Raw genomic sequence first — 23,859 nt, 5'->3', positions numbered from 1 at the left:
CCCTTTAAGGTAAAGGAGAAATCGTCACATTTTTTACCTCCTGCTACTGAGAAAAAGATTTGTCAATAGCAAAGAGGTTTGAAATAGCAAAATATATCACACTTGGAAATACTGCTGCAAACCATTGTATGAGGGAGAGTCAGAAGGCTGGAGGACCCAGAGCACGTGAGTGGTCAGTAGACGGTTCATGCTATGATACAACCTGCCTGTTCCCTTGTACCAAATGACCCTGGTATTGCTAGAGAGAACTGTACCTGATGAGTCCCAAAAGAGAATTACAGTACAGACTCTAAGGGTTCAAGAGCAAGATCATATCCTCTGTTCAGAGAAATGCCATTTGAATAGTAGTTCCTGACAGACTATAGACTCTGAAAGAGACTGTGTAAACATGGACTCTCAAGTTCCTTTTTGACCAGAGTTACACAGATGAGCAGGGTGTTGTTTTACTCCATGTTATAAGGTCAAGCAAGTGCAATAATAACCCCACGTGCCATGGAAATAGTACATTTAGAATTGCATCCAACGCCGATATAGAAGGTGCAGATGGACCAGTATATTATAACATGCTCCTCTGCTACACAAATCCATCTTCTTCACTTCACAGTTAAGATCTTGTGGGAGAAACCTTGTGTTTGGTTCATAGATAGCTTGACTCAAAATTTTCATGCAAGCCAAAATTGAACTAACATCATATTTTAGCCATGCTCCAGAGGTGAAACTAAACAAGAGTAGTGAGACGAAATTCTCCCAGTAGAGAACTTCACACAATACACATGCTGTTCAAACTGGTATGGAGACCCTGGTTATAACAATAAATGTGAGATTGCAGCAGCTATAGTTTATAAAGGCTTGGTAGCCATGGGCTTTGATATCTACATGCCGTTTGCTTACCTACCTGGAAAGCAATCAAGGCCACAGAAGTGCTGGCTGAGGGTGAAGGGAATTCAGTTTGGATGGCAGTGGAAGGAAATTATGCATATCAATTATCTCCCTGGAACAAGCTGCAGCAGCTTGTTTCACTAAACTTTGTACTTTAAGTGATTTCTAGAGATTATGGTCTTCTATCACCTTCAAGTGTTGGTAATAGAAGGGACTTAGTGTGGGGCACTCTGAAATGGATAATGCCAAAGGAAACCAGGTGACAAAACAAGTTTCAGTTGAAAGCTAAATTGCAGTGTGTCTGTTCTAGTTTGCTAGCTGCCAGGATACAATATACCAGAAATGGAATGGCTTTTAAAAAGAGGAATTTAATGAGTTTCTAGTTTACAGTTCTAAGGCCGAGAAAATGTCCCAGTTAAAGCAAGTCTATAGAAGTGTCCCATCAAAGGCATCCAGGGAAAGATAGCTTGATTCAAGAAGGCCAGTGAAGTTCAGGGTCTCTCTTTCTCAAGTGAGAAGGCACATGGTGCACACAGTCAGGGTTTCTCTCTTATCTGGAAAGGCACATGGTGAATACGGTCAGAGTTCCTTTCTCATCTGGAAGGGCACATGGCAAACATGGCATCATCTGCTTGATTCTCTTGGCTGCCTGTTTCTGAAGCACCCTGGGAGGCAATTTCCTTCTTCATCTCCAAAGGCCACTGGCTGGTATTCTCTGTTTCTCATGGCTATGTCGCTCTGCCTTGCTCTTTCTGAATTTCTTTCTTTCTCCAAAATGTTTCTGGACTCCAGAAACTTACCAAGACCCACCCAAATGGGTGGAGACATGTCATCACCTAATCCAGCTTAACAACCACCCTTGATTCAATCACATCTCCAGGGAGATGGTCTGATGACAGTTTCAAATATACAGTATTGAATAGGGATTATTCTGCCTTTATGAAATGGGATGCTGATTAAAACATGGCTTTTCTAGGGGCATACATCCTTTCAAACCAGCACAGTGTCCAATGAGTCCCATGGGTCCAATGAGTGGTACAAGGATGGACTACTGCAGATACAATGAGGTCATGCCCCATATGTCTTCAGTCCCCTTTTGCATTCACTTAAACCTACAATGAACAGTTGTTGAGATGCTGTTAGTCATTGTCTTTGAGTCTTTCCTCTCTCTGAAGTTTTTGTTATGGGAGATTGTTCAGTCCAAGCACAAGGCAACCCAAAATTGTTGGGCATTTAATGTCCTCAGTGGCTATTCTCAACCCTTGAATGATGGAAGTCAGTAGATAAATACTTTAGCTTCCCAAATTTGAGATTATTTGGATGTCATTCTTGATTCCTCAGAGGTTTTTCAGTTGCCATAGGAGTGACCTCTTTATTTATGTATCCTTTGGTGGTTTTTCTTTCCACCACATCTTCCTTCTTCCCTCCCTTGTTTGTAGTTCCCAAATCCCTGTTTTAATGTTGGTTTTGGGGGAACTCAAAACTAAGATATATATCTTTTTATGTGTGCATTTTCCAGTTATCTGCATTCCCAAATATCCTGGCTTTGCCCAACAATGTCTATAAAATGGCAGTCACATTACAAAGAACTTACCATGGTCCACAATCAGTTGGACCTTTGGAACAATGGAATGGACTGTTGAAGAAAGTAAGGGCTGGCTGAATGTGTAGGGTTTTAATGATACATAACAAATAACCACAAATTTAGTGGATTAAAACACACCCATTTATTTCCCTCACAATTTCCACGGATCAGGAATCAAGATTTTTTGGATCCTCTATCTCCCAATAACAAATATTTCCTTCATCAGACTGAAATCATGGTTTCATTCAGGGCTATGAACTCATCTGAGTCTCAGGTTCCACTTCTAAGCTTACCGGTTGTTGGCAGAATTCAGTTTCTGTGGTTGTAAGTCCAAGGCCCTTAGCTGTCAGCTGGGAGTCACTCTCAGTTCCTAAAGGGCTACACTCAGGTCCTCTGCCATGGCCATCCCACAAGAAGGCCCTTTTCTTCTTCAAACCCAGCAGGACACTCTCTCTAATCAGGGGAGTGACACCCATCAGATTCACAGACCCCCAAGCAGAGGAGATTAAACAGTTGTGAACACCTTGGGTAGAAATCCTGGAGACCCTCTTAGAATTCTGCCTATCCCACTGAGGCACAACACCTTGGAAGGTAGAAGTTCAGTGCCTCAAAGAATAGTGTGTATTTTGAACCAGAGACATTTTATGGTGTCATCTCTCCTAAAACTAAATATATCGATTCAAAATAAGAGATGAAGCTAGAGACACATCATTCTTGATTATCCTTGAGGGCCCACTCTTAAAGCTTTTGTTCCCCTCAACTCTAGCATCACTTGGTCTGAAGAGTCAATAATTAAAGAGAATTTTCTCACTAAATTTGAAAAGTGAAAGTGACACCTGGTCATTTCATAATCCCAATGCTACTAGAAGAGCAGCCAAAATGAGGGTGATTGACTTTGATTACTATAGGGAAATAAGTTGCTTGGAGCTTTTGATTAGAATATGGAAGATCATCTAGGACAAGATTATTTATACATTTGTGCTTACATATACATTTGAAAAGTGTTTACTTCCAAACACTTTTAAGTTGATAACTAAATAGTTTTCCATAATGTTAATTACTTGCAAAAATGTAATTTCTGGCACACTTGTGTTTTGTTTACATGCTTTAAACATAGTTTCACAAAAGGTGGAACTGTTGATTTAGCTGGATGGATGGATGGATGAATTAGTGGGCATATGGATAGACAGACAGACAGATAGAAAGTGAGATATGCACTAATAGATATGGGTAAGCATGGTTCTTTGACTTGAGTTTAGCATCTGAATGAAATAAGGTCCTGTCCCCTTCAATAGCCTGTTACTTATCACTCTTTGTTTTGCTGTTTTAAGTCTTTTCTCAAAAATAAACATTTAAGAACTGTCTCTTTGTTAGGGATGGGAAGTAGGTTTTTTTACCAATGGCTATAGAAAGTAGGAAGATTTAGAATGGATAAGGGTCATGTCTGCATTTTGTAAAGTAAGATAAAGACAACTTTAGAAGGGGGTATGGGTGAAAAAAGAACACTCAAATTTTCAGGGATCTTCACAGGTATTAGAGAGACACATGCAGGAAGAACATGGTTTCAATATAAGAATAATAGCATTAAAATACTCCTAAAATAGAGAACCAGAAGAAATTAATCTTCTGGTACCTGGGCTTGGAGTTAGGAGGTAATGTTAGAGTATCAGATTCATTAGTTACCAGGTATTTGATGTTGATCAAAGAACATAATATTCCTGAGCTTCATGTTTTCATCAATAAAATGGGGATAATGATAGTCAATGTACAGAGCTCTGGGGATGAGTAAAAAAAACAATTGATATGAAAATTTTATAAAAATTAAAATATATGCTAATGTTAGAAATGAAATCTCTATCTTTAGACATGCAGGAAAATAATTATCTGTTTTAAAAATTACCATAGTTTGTAGAGGGTAAAGCTCGATGTTCTCATTTTTAATCAACCCAGGATTTCTAGAAAGACAGCCATGCTCCAGCACTATTAGTACCAAATCTGCTCTTCAAATGTCATTGTTTTATTATAAGCCTGTCTATCAACCTGGCATCACACTTCTATAATCATTTAATACACATCAAATGCCTGCTATAGCCAAGAGGTCACATATTCAACAAAGAGATAAAAACACACAGTGAACTGGGCATGAAACAGAAAATAACCTATTTGAACAAAGAAACAATAATATTTGAACTTTATCTGGAAATGATTTCTTGTCTAGAGATTCTTTTGCTTCAAATAAAATGCAGCTGTATTTTATGTTTCCTTTTACTGGACATTCTGCACTGGTACACAGATATGCCAAAGAATAGAAGTGATTGAGAAAAAAATACGCCTAAACCAAAAACAAAACAACAACAAAAAAGCTTGATTGATTTTCCCTTTTTAGTAGCATAAAAAGGTACATCATTTGCCCTGGAGAGATTCTTCCTTGCTTCCTGATTAAAGGCAATCAGAACATTTTGGCTAGCAATCTTCCCTAATTTAAAAGCTATCATACCTAATGTTAACTGCTAATAACTACCAATATTACATATCATGAAAATGAAGGTCAAATGCTGTAGTTTGAGCATTAAATGAGGTTCAGCTTTTAGCAGGACAAACATGTTTATCTTCAAAAAAATTTACTCCAAAAATGTACTCCAGAACTGTAATTCCCACATCTAAGTGAAGAATATTTAGGTAATGCAGTGCTACACAATGCATTTGTGACATGAAGCATGCATGCTGCATTTTCTTTTATAGTGTCCAGATTAAAGACACTCATCCTGTCATCTTTGGGTTTCTTTGCCTGCAACTCATTATTCCGTGACTTAGTACATCACATTCTACCATTATAAAGCCAATCATCTAAGAATCACTTTCTCCTTCATCCCCCAAAGTTTAACAAAGAATTCTCAAAAAGAGGTGAAAATTTTTACCAATGATACAATTATTTAATGCTAATATTTTGCAAGGACTTCATGATCAACGAAGCAGCCTAGTTTTTCTGTTAAGAAGACCCACTCCAGAAAACTGCACCGATGAGGCCTTAGGAGAACCACAAGTGGTTTTTAAAATTATTAACACTCAGTCTTTTGGGATATCCAATGGTTTTAATGTCTTCATCAATCTTATGTGAATTTTAGAAAGACTGCTGACCCTGCTCCCAAAATATTTCTCCCCAAATCCATTTGGTATTTGTAATTCTATCCTTACTGATAATGATAGATAATGTATTTGTGTACAGTGTCTATGAATGTCCCAGATTAGAATGTAAATAGAACACAAGGACATTATAGTAAGTCATCCTTTCATACCTACTTAAAAGCTACTTATTAGTTTAGCAGTAGGGTTTGGGAAATGGCACATCCCAATTTAGTGGAAGAAGCAAATGGGCCAGGACCTAAATGAAAGGGCTTATTCAAGGGGGCATAGTACTGGGAAGTTAGTGACCAAAGGACTTGGACAATTAGACGCATGAACATTTCCAGAGCAGAAGAGGGAACCAGAAAACCCACAACCTCCCACTTGTGCTCCAGATTACCCTTGTGTCTAGTAGTCCACCACCTCTACTGTCTTCTTCTTGGTAACTCACATTATCATAGAATATTGATTCTGAATTGGACTTTAGCGATTGTGTAACCAAATACTCCTACTACGGGAGAGCTGTAAAACACTGCCTTCAACAGTTGTAAGAATGTGAACTTACCTCTATTGCGGGGAGGAGGGAAAGATATTTGATGTGTCCATCCAGGGACCCATTTGTCCCTATGCACACAAGATTCACAGAAGGATCTTTTGCTGATATAGGTCTCCTTTTTCATAAATCAGCAAAAATCACACAAAGGATAAGGCTGCAAGCCCAGGCTTCCAAAGTGTGAGGCATGTGCTGTTTTGGAGAAGCACACTACCAGGTGTGGATTCCCATCATTCCCAAACAGACTTCGTTCTTCCTGCAAAATCAAACATAGATAGAAATGGGGAAATGTGAAATCTGCCAAATGACTTCTACATTTGCGGTGGTGCTTATCTCAGACCTAGCTTGATAGAAATTACCTGTCTTCCTAGCTATTTCCAAACTTCATGGTGTGTTTTAGATTGAAAACATTCTTATTCTTAGTTAAGTCAGAATAAGCTTGGAAATGCCTAATACCACCTGCCATTAAGTTGGTATGATAAGGGAAAACCTAGGCTTAATCATTGTAGTATGAAGCTAAAATGCTCTAATAACCTCATTTCTTTGCAATGCAGTTACTACTCTTTTTAAAAAAGGGCATTACCCTCATGAAAAATAGAATTACATAGCCAGAATAAACCACCAGAAGGCCCTCAATTTAATCTCCAAATCAATAAAGTTCATCCAAGATGGGATTATCACCTATCGCCCATGTCCTTTTCTAAAAATGAGCCTCATGGAATGAGATTCAAAGAAGCTCTTTTATGTGACAGCACTTTTAAAAGTACTAAAGCATTATACAGACATAAGGAATTATCACTCATCATATTAAGGATAAAAAGCTCTTAAAATCTCTATCAGGAAATAGAATGCAATGTTTCACCTTTTCTTCTAGCACTTCTTTCTCAAGCCCCAAGTCTCTGCTCATTCTACTTAATTCATTTTCCCTTATGTCTGCTTATACAAACAGAAATGGACAACAGAATCATAGGACGTTAGGTATGAAAAATGCAGCACCTAATTAGTCCTCTCTGATTTCATCAATGATTCTAAATACAGCTGGGGACATAAACAAAAATGCCTCTAAGGGCTGGACAAGTCACATAAATAAGGAAATCAGTTGAGTTAGAAAAGTTCCTTGGCTCTTAGAAAACCAATAGCACAAGTAAGATGATAAATAGCAGCGAGCTGCAGACTGTGTGGAGGAAGGCAATGGAGGAGGGAAGACGGTGGAAACTTGGAGAGCACGGGGCTGTGTGGAGGTGGCAGGTCTACAACTGTGGCTGTGTGGGAATGCTCCTCGCCCATGGCCAGCAGAACCAGCAACCATCAGCAGGCTTATCCCAGCCTGCAGTCCGCTGGGTTATGGCCCCTAGCTTCAGTCACATGATGATTTCTAATCCTCTCTGCTTTTTGGTATGTCACATTGATGCCTTATGAAATGAATCCAGTTCTCTGCCTTTATAATATGACCAACCAGCATATGTACTTTGATATTGTTCTCTTACAGAAATTTGAATGTGACCTCAGTTCACCCGCACACTCCTCTAACCTTTCAAAGGTCTGATATTAAGAGGATACTGCTTGGGTGTCTGGGATTAAGGATACAGTTTGCAACAATCTGAGATTTTTCACAAGGGAAGGTCAGATTTTAAATCACCTGTCAGATCTTCTTTTCCTAGGCAGACTATACCAGTTTGGTTTTTCTTTTCCTACTTGTTGTTTTAACATATTTATGGTGTTTGTATCTCCTGTGAATCCTCGTAAAAACTTCTTACATTTGTTAAGAACCATACTGAGAGGATGCCAGACTATTGATGACTCAACAGAATCACTACCAAGCACCTTGTCCTCCTGGAAAGAAAAGATATGCTTGCTTGAATCAAACATTGATCAAAAAAAAAAAAAAAGAGCAAACATGAACAGTACATCATTAGCCTCAGCACACTGGATTAAGGTAGAATTTTGTCTATTAGATGGACTTTGAAGATTTGTTCCCTACTGCAAAGGAGCTCCCACTCTCAGAAAATACATTTGAAGGAAAAACACACTCTCTGCATAAAAATGAAAGCAGTGCTGTAATAGTAAAGGGAAAACACAATAAGAGTCACGAAGCAGCTCAGCAAAGCCATTACAATGCTTATTGCCATTTGAAGACACAATGATTGAAGTTATTGTCTTAATGTGAGATTACTAAATAATGTATCCCATAAAAGAAAGACATCGTATTGGCCATAAAATGTGCATAACTGCAACAGACTTCATACTTATTTAATGACACTTTAGAATCAGATGGTAATTAAAATGAAACAGGAATTTTTTAAAGGCAAGAGAAATTCAAACACACCAGCAGATAAATTGAAATATTCTCTTTGTTTGGCAAGCACGTAAAGAAGTAAGTTTCACACATTTTTTTTCCTTTTTTTTGGCCCACTGGGAACAGCGAAATTTTGACTTCTCAGTATTTCCACTTCTAATTGCCAGGAGGGTTCATTATCAGCTGTCGAAAGTGCAATGCATCAACCTTGCAAAGCTGAGTTACAAAAGACGTTCACACATCTGATGGGCTGCTGTGCTAAATACATCTTAATTTGTGCTACATCTGCTGTTTTCTAATTTGTTTATCATACTGTGAATGCTGCAGACTTTGTTAAAGCAGCTCTTTGATTTTTTTCCTTTAAAAATGCATCAATTCTTCATAAAGAAAAATGGCTTTGTTCCATCATTGTTCCCCCATGTCTTGGAATGCCATAAACTAAATTCTGGTATGCTCTATATGGATGAAAATCCCTGTGCATTTGAATACGTGTACATTTTAGAATAAATGCACATACATTTGCATGTGCATCAAGCTAAATATTCCATTTAATCACATAAAACTAAACAAACTTTCTTTAGCCTCTATTGAAAGCACAAAATGACAAACATTCTAATCTCACACTCTGGCATGACGAACAGTGCTTCAAGCTGATGGGGTCTGGTTTTTGTTCCCCTTGCAGGATAAAAGAAATTGAGCAAGCCCGGTGCTTTCAGTTCAGATGCAGCTAAGTAGCCGTTCAAGTGATAAGCAGGCACATGCAATTCAGCCCAGAATAAACTGGTATCAACATTAGGAAAGTTTAAACTTAAATTGAGGGAAAAAAATAAATGCCATCTCCTGAGGCCCATGCCTCCCCCTATCTTTTCACAAACAGCTTTCAAGTGTGGGCAGAGCTGACTTCTTGAGGATGCGGCCTGTGCAGTCACACAAAGCCTCTCATTTAAAAGGTTGGGTCCTAGCTTAAAGCTCTGCTGTTACTATTTAACAATTCTTAAAAATTTATGAACAAGGGGACCTGCATTTTCATTTTGCACTGGACCCTACAAATTATGTGGCCAGTCTTGGGAGCAGGAAGCATTTGAGAGACATTGTCTCTTAAGAGACAGTTGTCAAGTTTGTTCTGTAATATTTTAAGCTGCGAGTCCTTTTATCGTTTAGATCACAAAAATTTAACCCTTTGAACAACAAAGAGAAAAGGAGAGATAGAAGAAAAGAAGGTAGGAAAAGCAAATGGGGAAGGAAAACCACAAGATATTTACTTTGTATTCATAGAATTTTCTAGGGCTGAACGAAGGCAGCCATTTCTGGGTGATAGTTATTATTTCTGAGCACAGAGCTGCTTTGAATGAAACTGATTACAAAGAATCTGCCTTTTGTCATAGATTTTACGAGCACTAGTCAAAGTGGCACTCAAAGAAAGTCTATAATCTCAAAAACAAAAAAAGCTACTATGATTCTATTTTTAGACAATTTTCCACTAAATCCTGCCTTTATACACACACACAATTTTAAGAAAATCTAAATCAAAAGCTCTTTTCCTCCTGCAGGCCACTTATTTGGGATAAGGCAGCGAACCGAGCATGCAAGAGACGCCTGCACAAAGCCTGGCCTCCTTTGTGTCTGCAGCCACCGGGCGGGGATGAGGGAAGCTGGGATGCGGGAAGCCGGGACGCCGGGATGCGGGGACCCCGAAACACAGGTCTACATCTGGTTTCTGCAGGCTGTGCCCCTCTCCGAGAGGGAGACGCGGGCCTCGTTTATATAATGCCAGTCAGTCTTCCGGGTTAAGTCTTCCCAAGAATATGCAGAAGCGATTACCAAGGCAGGCGCTATGAGTGGTGGAGTCACGGGCAAATCAGGGCTTCCGCAGAGGAGTCTGTCGAATCAATAAGGCGCACTGTTCCACCAGGGCTGAGAAAAACACCTCATAAAGTAACAGCATTTGTAAAGGTTAATCAATTCAGCTAATTGTAAATGCTCTCAATGGCCAGTCCCTAAGCAGTCCCTTCTCTTTGTAGCTAGTAATTCACTGTGGGATGCAGCAGCTCTAAAGCAGGAAGCGGAGAAAGAGAGGGAAGCAGTCAAATTTCTCATTACTTTCTCCACATTGTGCTCTGTCGGTGTCTGTAAATGTCAGTATATTTACCACGGGGAGATAGTCTTTTTTCCCCTAGCCCTGCATTGCCTCCTTCATTATATACAAAACAGAGTCAAGAGCCTAATTATCTCGGACCAAGCAGATGGAATGGAAATCTGGGTATTGATCTTTGGGGCCATATCTTAAGGCAATGCACATGACTAATAAGATGGGAAGTTAAGGAGATGGTCTTTCATTGACAACCGCAAGAAAAAGACATCTTAGTCACTGCACAGAATTGATTCAGGAAAAATAAAGAGACTCCTGTCTTTCCTTCCACACTCCCACCATTTCCCCATTAAGAACAAAATCTTTGTGGAGGTTTCTTTTTTATTTTAAATGAGTGTCTGTAGAGACTTGAGAAGTAGAAACAAATTGTGTCAGGCAGGAAAACACTGAGGTAATTCTAGCCTGAAATTATAAACAGACTCTGGCAGTGAAAGCAAACCAACAACTTTAATTGAACTAGTACAATCTAAAACATGACATAATTACTTTGAAAAATCAAAAATTAACATGAGCTATCTTACTCACTCAGAGAGAAAAACTGGCGGAAAAAAAACTCTGCAACAATAAACCATCAATATTAGAATCTGTTTGTGCCTGTGTATGTCTGTCTTTCTCTCTCTTGATTTTCTAAGGTATATTCTTCAGGCTTATCAATATCCTTTCCAATAATTTCAAGAAAATTTTCCTGACTTCTTAAAGATGCTGAGAATGATATGGTCCTGCAAATCCAAGTTTTTCATCTTGAAGGAACTGAAATATGTTAGAGTTTCAGGAATGAAGACTTCAGTAAACCCTGAAAAGTAAACAAAACAAGCACCCCACAACCATATTATCTCGTTTCATTTACTGATTGTTCCTGGACATTTGGTAAGTTCATCCGCACATATATTCATTCCGAAACCCACAACCTTTTATACATAATATAATTTTCTTTCTAGAGGATAAAATTTTATATCTGCTTTATAATTTCTTGAAGGTATACTGGAGTATTGCTCAACTCGCTTCTAAATTAAAGCACTTATTAAAAAAACTTTGAAGTACTCTCACAATTTTAAATCACTGTGCACATAGCAATTTAAAATTATGGGAGCAGTTTTATAAGCACTTGAATTTGGAGGTGATCAGAGACCTGAAAATGTGCACTATAGAGTAATTTAAAATTATTAGAGTGCTTCACATTTTTTATAAGCTCTTCAACTTAGAAGTGAACAGGTTCTAATATCTGAGCTTCTGCAGTGCGAGGTGAAGTACTTCTTAGACTGAGAAGATTCACTCTATTAAATCAAACTACTTTAATAATTTTAAAGTGATGTACAATGAGCATGTTCAGATCACCAAATTCACTTGGAAATTAAAAATATTTTTCACTTCCCACCTCTGAAGACACCTATGGGATAAAAGCAATTTACCTTTTTGATTTTAGACATCAAACTGCCCTCTCTTTTAAGAGTAGTTTTCCCTTGGTAAATTTCAACACCAAAATAGACACATTAAAAACTTTTGTTCTGGGCGGGCCGCGGTGGCTCAGCGGGCAAAGTGCTTGCCTGCCATGCCGGAGGACCTCGGTTCGATTCCCGGCCCCAGCCCATGTAAAAAACAAACAAACAAACAAAATACAATAAAACAAGAAAATGTTTAAAGATGTTTCCCTTTCTTCCATCCTTCCTTCCTTCTCTCTGTCTTTCCTTCCCTTCTTTCCTTCCTTTCCTCCCTCTCTCTTTAAAAAAAAAAAAAAAAAAACTTTTGTTCTAGGAGCTTCTAAAATGGAGGTATGGGGAAAGAGGAACAGAATCTATTTCTCTCCCCAAAGCAGCAAGTGGCCAAACAGAAACTCTCTGGATCATCTGTCTTAGGGATCCAGAGACCAGGGAAGTTCAGTACAATATCCACCCACAGACGTGTAAGACAAAGAGACTGAGAAACCATGCTCAGAGTATTTCTGTCCATGGCTCCTGCTGCCCAGCACATACCCTCAAGGGGCATGCATGGGTGGGAAGTCCAATCCTCACCTAGGGGGATGGCTATGGACTGAGATGGCCATGGGAGTCCTCTCTGAAGTACAGAGGAGGACACAGCCCCAAAAATGAGCCATATATTGTCCAGCAATTAGAAATCAGGACCCCACAATCTCAGCCCGTCCTGACCAGACAACACCAGGCATCACTGTTTCAATCACCTTAGAGACAGAACTGGTATGGAGCCAAAACAGCCTGCTTTCAAACGGCTTAGGAGAATAGGTGGCCAAAGAGATGCATCTGCTGAGAGGCTGGAAAGTGCGGTTTGGTAATGTAGAAGGAAAACAAAAATAAGGCTTTTTGTAGTCTTTTCTAATTCTCCCTCGGGGCCCTTTGGAGCTGGTCCATGCCTTCTGCATGGCTACTTTGCCCTGTTTTCAATGGAAAATACTGATGAACCAACTATCAAAAAAGAGCCTTACTACAAGCCCAATCAACAACAAAATCCTAGACAAGAGAGAGAAACTGACTTTCCGAATAAATCCAGCAAGACAACTGGAAGCCTAGATATCAGCAAAAAATCTTGACATATTAAAATGTGGGAATACATGGCCCAGTCAAAGGAATTTAAAATTTAAAAATTGTAAGAGATACAGAATTTGGAAGACCTAACTAAAAAGTTCGAGAAATCTAAAACATTTTAAAAGGATATGACTAAAAAGAAAAAAGATATTAAGAAGATACTAGGTAAACACAGAGAAAAATTTGAAAGCATACAAAGAAAAATAGCAGATCTTATAGAAATGAAAAATGCAATAGATGAAATTAAAAATGCGCTAGAGACACACAAAAGCAGATTTGAAGAGGCAGAAGAAAGGATCAGCAAGCTGGAAGACAGAGCATCCAAGTGCAACAGACAAAAGAGAAGATGGAGAAAATAATGGAGCAATTTGAAAGGGTCTTAGGGAAATAATGGACAACATGAAGTACACAATTATATGCATCAAGAGTGTCCCAAAAGAAGAAAAGGGAAAAGGGACAGAAAGAGTATTTGAGTAAATAATGGCCCCAAATTTCCCAACTCTTATTAAAGATATAAATATGCAAAACCAAGAAGCTCAACATGTTTCAAAACAATAAATTCAAACAGGTCTACTCCAAGACACATATTAACCAGACCATGAAATGCCAAAGAGGAAGAGAGAATTCTGAAAGTAGCAAGAGAAAAGTGATTCAATTATGAAAGGGAAGTAAACAAAGACTAAGTGTCAATTTCTCATCAGACAGCATGGAGGCAAGAAGGCACTAGTAGAATATATTTAAATTACTGAAATAGAAATATCTATACAATTAATCATGGTGCCCCAAAGTACATGAGGCAAGCAACGGCAAATCTGAAAGCAGTAACAGACATCTCTATAATAATAGGGGAGACTTTAACACATCACTCTCCTCAATAGATAGAATATCTAAATAGAGTAGCAACAAGGAAGCTGAGAACCTAAATAATACGATAGGTGAACTAGACCTGACAGAAATGTATGGAACATTATACCCCAAAACAGCAAGATATATATTCTTCTCAATAGCTCATGGGACAAGCTCCAGAATAGACAACATGCTGGGACACAAAACAGGTCTTAATAAGTTTTAAAAGACTGAAATTTTACAAAGCACTTTCTCTGATCATAACTGAATGAAGATGGAAGTCAATAACAGCCAGAGACCAGAAAAGTCACAAATTCATGGAAGTTAAACAACATGCTCTTAAGAAGTCAGAGAAGAGGCTGCAAGAGAAATCAGTAAATATCTCAAGATGAATGAAAATGAGAACACAGCATATCAAAACTTGTGGGATGCAGTGAAAACAGGGCTGAGAGAAATTTATAGCCCTAAACAACCTACATTAAAAAAGAAAAAAGAGCAAGAATCAAGATGTAACTGAACACCTGGGGAAACTAGAGAAAGAACAGCAAACTAATCCCTAAGTAAGCAGAAGGAAAGAAATAACAAAGATTACAGCAGAAATAAATGATGCTGAGAACAACACCAAAAACAAAACAATAGAAAAGATCAATAAAACCAAAAGTTGGTTCCTTGAAAAGATTGAATAAATATATTTGACAAACCCTTAGCACCACTGACAATGACAAAAAGAGAGAAGAGGCAAACAAATAAAATAAAAAATGAGAGTGTGGTCACTACCACTGACCCCATAGTAATAAAAAATGATCATAAGAGGATATTACGAATAACTGTATGCCAACATATTAAACAATATAGATAAAAAAGAAAATTTTCTATAAAGACATGAGAAATCTACACTGACTTGAGAAGAAATAGAAGATGTCAACAAAACAACCACAAGTAAAGAAATTGAAGCAGTCATCAAAAACCTCCTAACAAAGAAGAGCTGAGGACCAGATGGCTTCACAGATGAATTCTACCAAGCATTACAAGAAGAATTTACACTAATCCTGCTCAAACTTTTCCAAAACATTGAAAGAGAGGGAACACTACATAACTCACTCTATGAAGCCAACAACACCATAATTCCAAAGCCTGACAAAAGTAATAAAAGAAAAAAAATTACAGACTAATTCTCTAATGAATATAGATGCAAAATCCTCAACAAAATACTTGCAGATCAAATTAAATGGCTCACTAAAAGAATTATACACCATGATCAAGTGGTTTTTATTCCAACTAGACAAGGGTGGTTCCAGGTTAAAAAAAAAAACTAATATAATAAACCACATTAATAAATCAAAGGAGAAAAAATACATGATCATCTTGATCGATGCAGAAAAGGCATTTGACAAAATCCAGCATCCTTTCTTGATTAAAAACACTTCTAAAAGTAGGAGTTGAAGGAAACTTCCTCAATATGATGAAAGGCAAACATGAAAAACCCACAGCTCACATTGTACTCAACAATGAAAGACTAAGAACATTCCTTCTAAGATCATGAACAAGACAATGATGGCCACTGACACCACTGTTATTCAGTAATTGTGCTAGAAGTTCTAGCTAGAGCAATAACACAAGAAAAAGAAATAAAACACTTTCAAACAGGAATGGAAGAAGTAAAAACTCACTATTTGCAGGCATGAACCTATATTTAGAAAGTCCCCCAAAAATCCATGATAAATTTACTAGAGCTAATAAATAAGTTCAGCAAAGTGGCAGGATATGAGAGCAACACATAAAAATCGGTAGTGTTTCAATTCACTAGAGTGCTGGTTTGAAAAGATTATGTGCCCTAGAAAAGCCATGTTTTAATCCTGATCCAATCTTTTGGGAGCAACAGTTTCTTTTAATCCCTATACAATAATGTAGGTTGGAATCTTTTGATTAGATTATCTCCATGGAGATGTGACTTGCCCAATTGTGGGTATTAACTTTAGATTAAAGGAAGATATGTCTCCACCCGTTCCAGGTAAATCGTGATTAGTTTACTGGAATCCTTTAAAAGAGGAAGTGTTTTGGAGAGAGAGAGTGATGAGAGTCACAAGAAAGTCATGAGAACCATGGAGCTCAGGCAGCTAGAGACCTTTGGAGATGAAGAAGGAAAATGTCCCTGGGGGGGCTTCATGAAGTGAGAAGCCTGAAAAGGCTAGCAGACATTGCCATGTTCACTATGTACCTTTCTAGTTGAGAGAGAAACCCTGAATGTCATCAGAGTTCATGGAACAAAATACTTTCCCTGGATGCCTTAGATTGGACATTTCTATATCCTTGCTTTAATTGGGACATTTTCATGGTCTTAGAAATGTAAACTTTTTAAAAAGCTGTGTCATTTCTGGTATATTGCATTCTGACAGCTATCAAACTAGAACAACTAGTGACCTATCCAGGGAGGAAATCAAGAAAAAATCCATTTTCAATAGCAACTAAAAGAATCAAATGTCTAGGAATAAATCTAACAAAAGCTATAAATGACTTGTACATAGCAAAGTACAAGACACCATTAAAAGAAATCAGAGAAGACCTACCTACATAAATGGAAGGACATTCTGTGTTCATGGATAGGAAGGTTATATGCCACTAAAATGACAATTTGACACAAACTGATATATAGGTTTAATGTAATACTAAGCAAAATTCCAACAGCTTGCTTTGCGCACATGGAAAAGCTAATTATCAAATTTATTTGGATGGCTAAGGGGCTTGGAATAGCCAAAAACATCTTGAAAAAGAAGAATGAAGTTGGAGAACTCATGCTTTCTGACATTAGAGGACATTATAAAGCTTCAGTGGTCAAAACAGTATGGTACTGGCATAAAGATAGACATATATTGATCAATGGAATCAAATTGAGAGTTCAGAAATAAACCTTCATATCTAAGATCCATAGATTTTTGACAAAGCTGCTAAGACCACTCAACTGGGACAATACAATAAATGGTACTGGAGAGCTGGACCCATATCCCACATCCTATACAAAAAATAACTTAAAATGGATCAAATACCTAAGTATTAGAGTCAGTACCATAAAATTCCTAGAAGAAAGTGAAGGGATGAATCATCTTCAATATCTAGTGATAGCAGGTGGTTTCCTAGACCGTACACCCAAAGTACAAGCAAAGAAAGAAAAAACAGATAAATGGGAACTCCTCAAGATTGAGCATTTCTGTGGTTCCAAGGACTGGAAGCACTCACACCTACTAGAATGGCCACTATTAAACAGGATGCTACAAGTGTTGGAGAGGACGTGGAAAAATTGGAGCACTGATTCACTGCTGGTGGGAATGCAAAATGGGACAACTGCTGTGAAAGATGGTCCTGTGATTCCTCAGAAAGTTAAGTATAGAGTTGCCTTACAACACAACAATCCCACTAATTAGTATATATCTAGAAGAACTGAAAGCAGAGACATGAACAGACATTTGCACACCAATGTTCATAGCAGCATTATTCACAATTGCCAAAAGATGGAAACAACCCAAGTGCCCATCAAGTGATGAATGGATAAACAAAATGTGATATATGCATACAATGAAATATTAGTTAGCAGCAAGAAGGAATGAAGTCATGAAGCACACAGCAAAAGGATAAACCTGGAGGACATTATATTGAGAGAAATAAGTCAGACACAAGATACAAATATTGTATAATCTCACTAATATGGGCTAATTAAAGTTTGTAAACTCATTGACATAAAATTTAGAATATCAGTTACCAGGAGACAGAATGAGGGTAGAAAATGGGGAGCAGATGCTAATGTGTGTAGAATTTTTAACTAGCTTTCATTTAAATGTTTAGAAATGGATAGAAGTGATGGTAACACATTATGGTGAGTGTAATTAACAGCACTGAATTATGTATGTAGTTGTTGATGAGAGGAGGAGTTTAGAATCATGTATGCCACTAAAAAGAGAGCTAGAGGTTAAAACATGAGACTGTATAGCACGATGAACTCTGTGGTGGACAATGTCTGTGATTAATTGTACAAATATAAAAATGCTCTTTCATGAACTAGAGCAAATGTGAGTCACTACTACAAGGAGTTAATAATAGAGGGTATATGGGGAAAATGCATCTATTGCAAACTATGGACTACAGTTAAGAACAGTATTTTAATATTCTTTCATTAACAGTAGCAAACATACCACACCAATGCTAGGGGTCAATAATAGGGATGGGAGGGTAAGTGGTACAGGATTTTTTTTTATTGAGTAATGAAAATGTTCTAAAATTTATTGTGGCAATGAATGCACAATTATGTGATGATACTATGAGCCATTGATTGTATACTTTAGCTGGATTGTATGGTGTGTGGATATATCTCAATAAAATTGCATAACAATTTTTCTTTTCACTTAAGAAATGAAAAACACCACACTATGAAAGTTCAAAAACCTGATTATATTAAAAAATATTCACATTTTAAAGCAGTGTTGTTTAGTATATCATGAATATGGATTGTTTTAGTCTACTAATGCTGCCAGAATAAAATATACCAGAGATTGACTGGCTTTTATAGAGAGAATTTATTTAGTAACAAATTTGCTAATTTGGGAAGGCATACAGCAATGTCTGCTGGGCTTCTTTCTAGTCTTCTGGGTTCAAATGCTTTTCCCAGGGCGTTTTCTTCCTGCATCTCCAAACATCTGGGTCTGAGCCAGCCTGAGCCACATTGTACTGGGCTCCCTGGAGCTATGCAGAGCTGTTTCTCTCACTTCTGACTTCTCCTTTTAAGCCTCATTCGTTGTGGAAGGCACTCCCCGTAGCAGACTGCAGATATAATCAGCCATAGATGAAATTCATGTGCTGATGATTTAGGTCCACAGCCACAGAACAACTGGGCACCATCACCTGGCCAAGTTGACACCTAAACCTGACTACTACAGGGATATGACACTTTTATACCAAAAACAATCATCACAACTTAATATTTCAAGAGAGTTTTTAAACTCAAGTAGTTGATTTTATTATGGGCGTGTAACATCTTATCCACTGAAACATATGTGATTTCTTCACAATCAGGCTGCTTTCTTGATACCTAAGAAAAAAGACCCAGCATACTGAGGAACACTGCGGACCTGAATGAAAACATGTGGTTCCAATAACAGGCTCTCCAATGTGAGTTCAAAGAAAGTACAATATGATGAAAGCATGGCATCAACTACACTTACTGTACATTTGGCAAATGTGGCTCTCAGATCATTTAAATCAGTTTATATGACTGTTTTGTTCTTGTGGAATCTTACATTTTCTATGTAAAAATTCTGATCTGGATTTATTATTTTGTTAATAAATGACATTATTAATCTGTTAAAGTGGTTCTAATCACTTCATAGTAGAATGATTCAATTTATGATGTGTTCAAATGTAGTTATTAAGAGGTTGCTGATATTTGCATCAGTACTGGGTGATTTAGAAAATTACTGTGAGCATTTTCTTACCCCACTTAAAAGTAACGACAACTCATATAAACAGGAAAACATCTATGAAACCATTCTGAAAGTCATGCAAATCGGTTTCGATTTGCTATCAAGAGTTGAAAGTTGCCTTCTCTCTTTCCCTCTCTCTCTCCTTCTCTCCCCTCCTCACAATCTCTGAGTCAAAGGTCATGTTCATCTGAACTCTACCTAGAGTCAAACTGGACCTAACTGAAAGTAATCACTTAATACCCTCTTGTTCTTTGATGATACTTTGAATTTTATCCTATAGGAGAATTGATTCTCACTAATGTGCTTATAATTCACAATTGAACTGGTGTGGTTTATAAAAGCGATATGCCACCAGTGGGAAGCAAGCTTTGGCTGTTTGTTATGGCACTCACCAGGGAATAAGACGATAAAGTACACATGCACTGCTCTATTTAAATGTCCTTCTGGCTAGTGACAAAAATTGCCAGAGCCACTTCATTTTATACCACTAATGTTGACTGAAAATTAAAGCCTCCTGGAGAGTTGGAGGAACAGGGAGTAATGTCTTCACAAGTGTTCTCTTGAAGCTAACTCTTTTATTGAGATGCATGCCAAGGACATCCACAAATCAAAGAAGTAGGTTTATTTTGAGGATGGTTGTAATAACATTTTAAACTTTATTCCAGAAACCAGTAACTGAACAGTAAATATTAAATTGGAATAGTCAGATTTGGGAAAAAGGGAAAAAAATGGGATTCTAGAGTTTGGATTATAAACTCACTGAAGGCAGAGTACTCATATTGCCCAAACTCTGAATCTCCTCATAGAGAAGTTCATAGATGCATCAAACATCCAATGTTCTGGTGATACAGTAAAGATGCAGATTTTTCATTTAACACATTCATGTGTGTACAGAAATCAAAAGTGTAACGTGTCTTGGTTTGCTAGAGTTGTGATCACAAATATCCCAAACTGATTTTGGCTTAAACAATGGGGAATTTATTGGTTCACAGTTTTGAGGGTAGCAGAAGTCCAAAATCAAGGTATCAGCAAGTCTGGTTTCCCCCCTGAAGTCTGTAGCATTTTGTTTCTCACTTTCCCACAAAGTGTCCACAAACTATGCATTCTCTTCCAGGTTCCTGATGATTTCTGGCTTCTCTTTATGGCCTTCCCTGACCCTGGTATCTAGTTTCTTCTCTTTATAAGTCCTCCAGTAAACAAGGTGAAGACCCACCTTGCTTCCATCTCCTACAGTTTAACTAAAAATACCTTCAAAATGTCCTGTTTACAATAGGTTCATATGCCCACAGGGATGTGAATTAAAAATAAGAACATAAGAACATGAGTAATTTAGGGGAACATAATTTAAGGTACCACAATACTGCCATGAAAATATTTCTAAACTTAACCTAAAAAACATAGATATTTGAGTTCTGTTCAACTAGTAACTCAAAAACTTTCAGAAAAACTTATACGACACCAGCTTCTACACAAAACCGTTTTTAATTCTATGGGATTTGAATTTGTCTATGCCCAAATTGCCTTGTTCTTTATATTAACCCTAAAAAAAAAAAAACTGCTCTTGAAAAAGACTAAAAGAAAGTTGGCTTGGCTATAGAAATTTATAATATTAAAATTGTGTGTTTTCACATAATGGGATCAATACATGAGCATAGGTTGTTCTTGGAACATTAACGCTGCAATGTACGTTTCCTAAGAAGAAGGATACTCACTTATGTATCCATCCAAAGTTCAGCGATCATAAGAAATTTAACATTAATAAAAAGATAATATTCTAAGTTTTTCATAGGCCCCAATAATGTCCTTTTGAGCCTCTTTTTTCCTCCCTTGTTAGGTCCCATCCAGGAACAATTGCTTGTTTCTCTTTAGGTGTTCTTTCTTTGTGGAAACATTATAGATAACATAAACTTTCCCATGTCAACCACTCCCAAGTATCCATTCCCTGGGGTTAATCACACCCACCGTTGTTGCAGCACCCTCACCACATTTCCCATCTCTCTAAACAGAAATCCAGTAGCCCTTAGGCAGTAGTTCCCCATTCTCTGGGTGCCCCAACCCGGTGCCCTGTCTCTATGAGGTTGCATATTCTCTGATACTTTCTTTGTACTCAGTATGGGCCTTAATTCAACATCTTAAATCTGCAACAATCTTATTTGCTTTGATACCAACTTAACTTCAAAAGAATATGCAAACTATGTTCCTATACCTCACCATCCCACTACATTTACACAGTTCTTGTCACAATTATATGATTATACCTTATGAGTTCAAAGCCACTCATTTATCATTGCCCTTTATGCATTTGCCTCGTATATCCTATAAGAAGTAAAAAGTATATATATTTACATATATATACTCACTATATAAAATATATATATTTATATATATATATATATATATATCCTCTATCATTGCCCTCACCAAAGACTTTTATTTCTTTAGATGTCTTCAAATTATTGTCTAGTGTTCTTTTCCAACTGCAGAGAGCTTTTCAGCATCTCCGGCACAGCTGGACTAATGACGAACTCCCTCAGCTCTTGTTTAACTGGGAATGCCTTAATATCACCCTTATTATTATTATTATTATTGGTATGCTGCATGGTGGGGTCACATTTAATTCTTTTTCCATGTGACTATCCCATTATTGCAGCCCATTTGTTGAATTTGGGGGGGGCGGGTAGGAGGGAGTACATGGTCTGGGAATTGAACCTGGGTCTCCTTATTTTTTAAAAATTTGTTTATTATTATTTTTCTTTGCATGGGCAGGCTCTGGGAATTGAACCCAGGTCTCCGGCATGGCTGGTGAGAACTCTGCCATTAAGCCACTGTTGCTCATTCCCCCTCTTCCCTTATTTTTGAAAGACAATTTTACTGGATATATAATGTATGCTTGGAAGCTTTTTTCTTTCAGCACCTTAAATCTGTCCTCAAACTGTCTTCTTACCACCACAATTTCCAATGATAAATCAGCACTTAATCTTATGAGGCTCCCTTGTGCGTATATGTTGTTGCTTTCTTTCAGGTTTCATAATTCTCTCTTTATCTATGACATTCAGCAGTTTGATTAAACTCTACCACAGCATGGGTAGACTTTGGTTTATCTTCTTTGCAGTTCACTGAGCATCTTGTGTGTGTTCAAGCCTTTCATTAAATTCAGGAAGTTGTTGGCCTTTCTTTCTCTGTACATTCTTGTTGTCCCTTTCTTTCTTCTCATCCTGGGACTCCCTCAATGTGTAACTAGTACTCTTGATGGTATCCCACAAGTTCCCCAGGCTATGTTCATTTTTCTTTATTCTTTCTTCCTTTTGCAACTAAGACTGGATAATTTCAATTGACTTATCTTCAAGTTCACTGATTCTTTCTTCTGCCAGCTCCAATATGTTGTTGAACCCCTCCAGGGAATTTTAAATTTCTGTTACTGTGGTCGACAGCTCTGGTTGATTCTTTTTCATAGTTTCCATTTTTTATTGATATTCTTTTTGTGTTCATCTATTATCTTCCTGATTTCCTTTAGTCATTCATCCATGCTTTCCTTTAATTCTTTGAACATAGTTACAATCATGTTTTAGAACTTTGTCTGGTATGTCCCAGGTCTTATCTTCTTCATTGATGGTTTCTAATATTTTCTCCTTTGCCTGGCCACCACTGCTTGTTTCTTTGTATGTTCTGTAATCTTTTGTTAAAATTTGGACATTGTGATGTTTTAATGTTATTGATAGAATTTAGACTCTGAGGTGTCTGTTCCTTAAACTTGCATATAGCTAGCATTATAATAGAACTTTACTTAAATGTCAGGAGCTAACAAAAGAAGGGGGGGAAAAAAGAAAATACTTTACCCAGTCTTTACAGATTGACCTGTGCAAGTGCTGTCCCTAAAAGCTTCACCATATAATGAGTTTGGAGAATAACTTCCAGCCGAAAGTTTAGGGGTTTCCCTGATCATTTTTGCTCACGTGTCTTGTCTTGGGCATGCATGTGTGGCTGCAGAAATTCATCTATTTACATGGAAATGCATGTTCCTTATTTCCTGGGAAACAGTTTCCTCAGATTTCCTGGCACTCTACCATATATCCTCCAGCCCCAGGCACCCACTTGACTGCTCTCCCATAAGTTTCCATAGAAGTGTTTCATGAGGAATATTCTATGCACAGGGTAATTTCTGAGACAGTAAGTCCTTTGACCACCACCACAGAGATTGGTCCATACATAGGTACTTCCAGTGTATGCAGAAGGTTAGTCTGTTCTGTCTGGAACCAGAACCAGGAATCCTCACTGGGAACACATGCCTGCTCAGTCCTGAGCCAGTGAGGGTCGGGGGAGGGGCCAACCAAGGTGCCATGAAGCTCTCTACTTCTTTTTTTTTTTTTTCTTGATTTGGCTGTCACTCTGGTACCGCAGTCCTTTACCTGTTTTCTGGAGTGTG

At 37.7% G+C, this 23,859-nt stretch overlaps 1 long non-coding RNA gene across 2 annotated transcripts in view; it reads right to left on the bottom strand.

Moving 5' to 3' along the window:
* Positions 1 to 23,859, bottom strand: part of LOC143665423 (uncharacterized) — a 125,330-nt gene that overhangs the window by 16,664 nt on the left and 84,807 nt on the right. For both annotated transcript variants that reach the window (XR_013166952.1, XR_013166953.1), the window contains exon 5: positions 6,153 to 6,396. This is a non-coding gene — a long non-coding RNA (uncharacterized LOC143665423). The remainder of the gene's footprint in view (positions 1 to 6,152; positions 6,397 to 23,859) is intronic.

Source organism: Tamandua tetradactyla, chromosome 21, assembly GCF_023851605.1.
Source record: "Tamandua tetradactyla isolate mTamTet1 chromosome 21, mTamTet1.pri, whole genome shotgun sequence".
NCBI lineage: Eukaryota > Metazoa > Chordata > Mammalia > Pilosa > Myrmecophagidae > Tamandua > Tamandua tetradactyla.
This window is presented reverse-complemented; position numbering and strand designations above follow the sequence as displayed.